This window comes from Passer domesticus, chromosome 3 (genome assembly GCF_036417665.1).
Source record: "Passer domesticus isolate bPasDom1 chromosome 3, bPasDom1.hap1, whole genome shotgun sequence".
NCBI classification, from domain to species: Eukaryota; Metazoa; Chordata; class Aves; order Passeriformes; family Passeridae; genus Passer; species Passer domesticus.
This window is the reverse complement of record NC_087476.1, coordinates 88,161,088-88,168,008: the sequence shown is the minus strand read 5'-3', so window position 1 is coordinate 88,168,008 and position 6,921 is coordinate 88,161,088. Positions and strand designations below refer to the sequence as shown.

Genomic DNA, 6,921 nt, shown 5'->3' with positions numbered 1-6,921 from the left:
GCAAATATTATATTCTATTAAATAATTTTATAGGATCTCTACCTATGTAAAAACAGCAAATATTTGTGAACATTCTCATGGTTACAAGAATTAGATTCATGCAGCTTTTCAGCAAATGCTGAAGTGCTACAATCATCCATGATATCCTTGGATATAAAGATGGGGGCACAGCAGCACTGTTAGGGAAGCGTGCTGGAGTTGAGGATGCTGATCTGGCTCTGTCTGTAACCTGCTGTGACCTCCAGTGCACCATATCAAAACTTCTTTTTTCGCATCAGCTTTCCTAATACCTAGCTCACGCAAATAAAGTGTTTTCCTACTTTCATGTATCAGGAGGAGAGGTAAGAATCCTGTGATAACAGATATTTGTGAAGTCATTTGGGATTTCTTAGTGGAAGCCAAAATAAGCTTCCAAAATAAGTTCTCTAACATTTAATAATGATTAGTAAAGAGGAGATCAGGCTACTCCACTTTGTACCAAATAAAGGAGTTTTCCTTTTCCAAGGAAGTTTTGGTATTATTATCACTGCTGAACCATGCTGTGATCTCCTATTAACCACATTAAACCTGTATTTTAAGCTGTGATGCTGCTCTATGAAGACAGTCCATCTCCTTTGAAATTAAGCTCCAACTTGTTTAACTCCTGACAACACTTAACCAGAGCCCTATCAAGCAAACACGAAAAGCAGCAAAAAGAAAGTGACGGAGACACAGCCATTCTAAGATTGTGCATCCCAAACCAATATGTGTTCCCTAAAATCTAGCATTCAGAAAACCTTCATTTCTGTCACCTACTGCCTCATCTCATTACGACATGTTCACCAATTGCTATTATTTTCTTCCCTTTCCCACCAGAAAGGATGCTTGTTCCCCAAAACGCGTTGAAATAGCGAAGGGGGTGCCCGATCCCTTGGTGCTGTGGCCGCAGGAGGCTCTTCTGCCCCAGCATCACTGCGAGCACGGCCCAGCTCCAGCGCCCCACACCGACCCCTTGCGCAAGCAGACAACGCGGCGGGATTTGGGGAATAGCTCTTAGCCCTGGGAAGGGACCCCCATCCTCTTTCCTTGCTCAGACATCCACTTAATGTAATTCCTCAGCTTTCGGCAACTTTGCTCCGCACCAGCAACCCTCCTGGAAACTTCGAGAAGAACAAAGGGGCAAAGAACAAAGAGCCGGGGAGGGCTAGGAAAGGGAGGGGAGGGGAGGGAAGGGGGAGCTCCCTCCTTTCGGGTCAGGCCGCAGACCCTCCCCTCCGGCCGCCCAGGGTCAGCCCTGCCCGCCCGCCGCAGAGCCCCGGCCCCAGCGGCTGCTGAGCGGGGACGCCCCGGGCTGGCGGCGGGCGCCCCACCCGGGCTCTGAGCCCCCACACGGGCCCTGCCAGGGCTTGCTCGGGCTCTGGTTGTTGCCCTACCGCACAGCGCCCGCTCCTGCCGTGCCCTCAGCGATGGGATAAGCGGGGGAGGCTGCCCCGCTGCCCCGCACACAGCCGAGCATCCTCCGCAGCATCCCCCGCACGGCCCCAGGCGACCCGTTCCCCAGAAGAGCAACTCGTATCGGCCCCACAGCCGCGGTCCCAGAGCTGGAGTCGCTCCGAGAGACGGCTTGAGGGGCTTTTGGGGACAGCTTGAAAAGATCGAGCAAGAAGCCGAGGAGAAGCAGCTGTCCCGTTTCTCCGCGGGGGTCCCGCTCCCCTCGCAGACACCTTAAACTCTTGCCAAAATATCTCTATGCACCTCTTTTTTAATGTCCCGCTTCCCTCACACCCTGTCTTACCGAAAGTGACCCCTCTGTCCTGCTTCCTCTGTTATCGGTTAAAGAGCCTTGAAGAACTGCGGGTACCCTCGCTTACCTGTTGCTGAGAGGCCCCTGCCCTCTTATCGAGGGACGGGGGTAATTAAATCTGTTTTCACGGTGTGGTCATACTGTGCCGGCTGTGGGAGGTGTAAACCCCGTGAGGCTGAGGGCAGCGAGCGAGGGAAGAGGGGGAAGGTTTGGGCAGGACAGCTGTGCCCGGCGTCGCTGCCCGAGCTCAGAGCGAAGCCAGCGGGGCAGGGAGAGCCAAACCCCGGGCAGGGCAGCAATCCTGTCATTAGGGACCACACGCACTAAGTGCCATCCTGCAACTACCTCTTAGGGGACGGCAGGGAATTATCATTATTCTTTTCGGGCAGGCATTTCCAATTTGGAGTTAATTGACGCTGTTCTTCATTTGAGTAATGACCAAAGGAAAGCCGAGCTTTACCTGAGAAACTTTAAGAGGTTTTTCTTTACCCCCCCCCCACCTCCCCCTTTCTTTCTTTTTGACTTCAGACAGAAGTGAGCTAACAGAACCTTGCTTTCCTGAAGGTGCATGTAGATGGTGCTTCATCGGGAGCGGGAACAAGCCGCCAGCCCGGTACCGAGGCGGGACGCGGCTGGCCGCGGAGCGCGGTCCAGGAGCGGTTCCCAGTTCAAACCGGGCTGGACTCCCCCTAAACCATTCCCGCCACTCCCAAATCCCTCGTCCCGCAAGCCTCTGTCGGCATCATCCCTCATGAGCGAAATCAGAGAAAGATGGGGAACTGCACAAACAGCTTAAAAACCTGAGATTGGCGACAGAGGAGAGTGAGGCAGAGCTGGAACATGCGTTTGCGTGAAACGCTGCCCTGGGAACGAGAGGGAGAACAACTTGAGCGCAGCCTATGCCCTGAGTTAACTAAAGCCAATTACTTGTCTCCATATAAGAGGTTTCGCGTATGGTTACAGCTGAGGAAATACGAGAAGCTGATGAGTCTGTTTTGGTTATGATTTAATCAAATAAATTAAAGGAGAAAGGTAAGGACACGCCCAATCTGGGACTTCAAAAAAGAAAAGAAAGAAAGGAAAAGGCATTACTTTTTTGGGACGCTCTCTGTGCAAAGCCTTTCCTGTTGTACAGAGTAAAGCGAGGCTCTCGGAATCGACTGATCTCATTACTGCTGGGTGTTTGGGGTTTCTCTTTTCCTCCCAATGGAGTAATCTTTCATAAACGATTGCAATTTCGGGGGGAAAAAGCGAGTAGGTGCCAAACCAAGCTGGGGGTGGGGCAGAATTTTGCGTTTCAAGCAATTTAGCAGACAGCAATTCTGCTTACAGCAGAGAGGTAGGTGGATACTTGAAAACATCTTCCACCGGGGTGTCCTACTTTGGCAACTCTAATTAAAACAAGGTTTAAAAGATGCAAAGAAAGATCAAGCCTCTTGCTTTATTTCCATTGGGCGTGGGGGACACCGTAAGGCACAAAGAGTGCTTCCAGCTTGTTCTAACGTGCACCTTTGTTTAAAAGAAAAAAAAAATCAAGCTCGTCCTCTGATTTCAACTAATGTATTTTTAACTGGATTTCTTTCCTCTGCTTTTTGTGATCTGATACCTACAGTGTAGCCCTGGCCCACTTTCAGCCCTGCGGGTGCCCAGCATTGTGTGCGTGTCTGAAAGAAAAGGCAAAAGTCTTCCATCTCACACTCTTTTGCCCTCTACCTGTGCATGGGAACTGAATCGTGTCCAAACTAGTGGTCAGCAAAACCCGCACCCTATTCCCCTTCTCTCTGCCTAACCCGAGAGGAGACGCAACTTCGTAGGTGCAGCATGGCTGGCGTGCCTGTGACCGTCCAGCGCTTCGGATCAATAAAGCAGCCAGTTTTCTGACGTTTCTTTTCCAAGGCTGCTTATTGAAAAGGAGCCTTTACCGCCACCTATAAATAGCGCTGCATCCAAGTCAATCTTTTTTTTTATTATTATTTTTTTTCCTCTCTACATAAAGTAGCGAAGTTCTAACCAAGATACCGCAGGTTCTCCTTGCTGCTCAGCGAGGGCTCGCCCCGGAGGGGCTGCGCTGCCGCCTCCAAAGGGAGCGGGGGTTTCGGCGAAGCCAGCCCCAGTCCCGCACCGGCCGCCTTTGAACTTTGTTCCCAGGAATGGGAGGGAGAGCAGCGAATACCGATACTCACCGTGCTCTTTGGTTTTCCTGATGTAACTCCGTCTCTCCCTCTTCTTTGTGTACAAATGAGCAGAGGTTACATCCCGGGCACGAGGTATAATGCCCTGGATAACCCCGACCCTGTCTGTTAATTTAATGCTACGCTAACCTCAGAGTGTGTGATTGGAGCTCGAGTGTCGGGTTAGAAAAGCGCCTCTCCACGCTGGAAAAAAATTCTCTTTCTCTCTCTACACCCACCCCCTTTCCACGCAGAATCTCCCAGCCCTGCATTCCTGCACAAACCAGGACACCTACCTTTCCGAGCCTGCATTTTTTTGCCCGCTCTGGAAACAGCTGTGCAATTCCCCAGACCCACGTGCCGTGCCCTGCCTGCTGCGTGGGGTTTGGGTTCGCGCGCTGTGCCACGCCGGGGTCTGGCACTGCCGGGAAGGCGCTGCCTGTCGCCCCCCGTGCCCCTCGCTGCCCCTTCGCTGGGGAAGAGGCGGTGGGGGCGAGGGCCCGGGGCTCTCTCTCCCCCTCCCCCCCGCCCAAAATCGCACGCTCAGCCCGCTGGACTGGGCTGCTCTGCGGGCGCTTTCTACCTGCCTGGACAGCGTGCTGGGAACTGACGGACAGTCATTGCTGTACGCGGAGCGATCAAACCCCCTATCCCCGCGTGATCTCTCTCTCTTTCTCTCTCTATTTATTTATTTTTAATTCCCTTTCAATTTCCCCAAATGAGGTTTGATGAATACAGCTCGTTGTCCGCGTTGATACCAGGGTAATAATTGTCAGGGGGTCTGAGCGCTCCAGGAAAGGGAAAGCGGAGGAAGAGGGAGGGATACAACCTCCGCTATCTCGCTGTTACTAATTCCCAGCCGGCTCGGACTCAGGGGACAAGGCGATCGCTTAACAAACCCTCCTCCTCTCCCTTCACCACTCCTTCCTTCCTTCCTCTTGGCCGGCACATTTTCTCCCCCGCGTTTGCCCACGTTTCATTCCTCCTCTTCATGAGGAATAAACCGTGTAAACTCAAACTAAAAAGAAAAAAAGGGAAGAAAAAAAAAAAGAAAGGTGGGTGGGAAGGATACAGGAAGGGAATTTAAAAAATAAGAAAAGGGAGGGAGGAGGAAAAGGACAGAAAGTGTCTGTGCCTGATCGCTGACCATCTGTGCAAAAGGTGATCATTGTTAGGTACTCACATGGCTGGTGGCAGAGCAGCTCTTAGCAATTAATAAGTCTCTCAGCTTGAGCTCTTCTTTCCCCTTTCGAATGGCAGCGCTCTCTGCGTGGCTCGCTCTCACTCGCGCGCACACACAAACCCGATCAGATGCTGCAGGACCGGCCACTTTGCGAGGGCAACAACACAGGAGGGTTTGTATTACTCCAGGTTCGTGTGTGTAGCCTATAAATAGCGAACTTTTTGATGGAATCAGCTAACAAATGAGAGGAGAAGGCGTAATTTTGCGCAGGGAGCCCCCCTTTCTCTTTGCAATATTAAAACCCCCCAGGCAGCAGACAGAGCTAAAGTTGTGGGTGTGTAGAAAGGAATTTCTCTTTATTGTGATAGTGCGCGAGATTTGTTTGTTTGTTTATTTTGGGGCTTGTTTTTATTTCTCCCCCCACCGCCACCCCCACCAACCCATACGTTACATCCTCCTCCCTGCCTTCCCAGCTAGGGGCAGGAACTGACCCGTGTTAGCACCGACTTTAACTCCAAGTTGGGATCACACGGCGCATTTGAGGTTTCTCTTTTGGTGGTGGTGTCTGTTGTTGGTTTGGTTTGCTCTTTTTTTCTTTTTTTTTTTTTTTTGGGAGGTTGGTGGGGAGATGACCACTCGATACCGTGTGGAAGTGCAGGAGGCAGGCAGGCAGGCTTCCCTGAACGTGCCCTTATTTTGAAAACAAGTGAGGAACAGAAAGAAAACAGGTCGGAATTATTGGGGGGGTGGGGGGAGGAGGAAAGAAGGCGGTACTTTGGTAGGGACGAAGTGTGTGACTGGGGCTTTGGGTCAGCCACGGAGCGATGGTCCCACTCGAGAGAAAGCGCCTTGACACACGTGGCTGTGGGGGTTCCGCGGTGCAGTCCCCCCACACCGCTGTCCTGTGCCCCGGGCACGCGTGGGCGCCGCGGGAGCCTCGTCCTTGCGGGCGCCCGGGGCCCGGCCCTCCGCGGGTGGGCAGCGGGGCTGGCCCGACGGCTCGGCCCGGGGAGAAACCCCTGCTCCAGAGCCCACCTCGGCCTTCCTCGGGGTGGAAGGACTAGTCGGAGCCGGCTTCCCCCGCCGTCCTCCCTCCCGTGTTTTGTCGGAGGTCTGAGCGGTAGCGGAACGTTCGCCATCCCCCGAGGACATTGATTTGCGGGAAGCTTAAGGCTGGGCCCTGTCAGCAAAGGGGTTGCCGCTGATAAGCATCCCACCGCGGCAGCTATGAAGAGGTTTTCTCCCCTGACAGGTGCCTGACAGGGCTGGCCGGGAAGAAGTGCTGACCTGTCTAAAGAAATATATCTGCGTCTCCCGGAATGGCAGGACAGATGGTGCCCGTTCGCACCGCGGCGACTTCTCTCGATGGCACACACCGAGCGGAGCTGATGAGTGGTTTGTTTTTATGGCAGGGAGGTAGCGATGCTCTCGGACATCCTGTGGCAAGGGCTTGATGGGAAATGTCCGCTCCTGTACAGGCGCGAGCATCGGGACGCACCGCTCCCGCCCGCTCCTGCCCCATTCCCGCGTACATGACCTGCCGCAGGATCGCCGAGGCAAGGAGCTTTCGCCCCCCTCTGCCAGAGGCGCGCCCCCAGCTCCCTCCAAAGTGGCTCTAAAGGTCGCTCCCCGCTCGCCCCCACGCCCCTGGGCGGAGGCGCCGGGCCGGGCTCACGCTGCCTTTGTGCTGCCCGCGGGGCCGCCCGTGCGAGGCAGCGCACGGGGCCGAGGCAGCGCCCCCCGAGCCCTCTCGCTCTGAGCCGCTGTCCCTCCCGTGGCCCCGC

The 6,921-nt window shown here is 54.0% G+C and overlaps 1 protein-coding gene across 2 annotated transcripts in view; it reads right to left on the bottom strand.

Annotated features, from left to right (window-relative positions):
• The window catches only part of ESRRG (estrogen related receptor gamma), a 389,256-nt gene extending 385,139 nt beyond the window's left edge, over nt 1–4,117 (bottom strand). Inside the window, exon 1 of one of the 2 annotated variants that reach the window (XM_064414191.1) lies at nt 3,967–4,117. The gene's annotated coding sequence lies outside the window, so the exon portion shown is untranslated. The remainder of the gene's footprint in view (nt 1–3,966) is intronic. The other variant, XM_064414211.1, reaches the window with a different exon arrangement.
• Nucleotides 4,118–6,921: the final 2,804 nt, after the last annotated feature.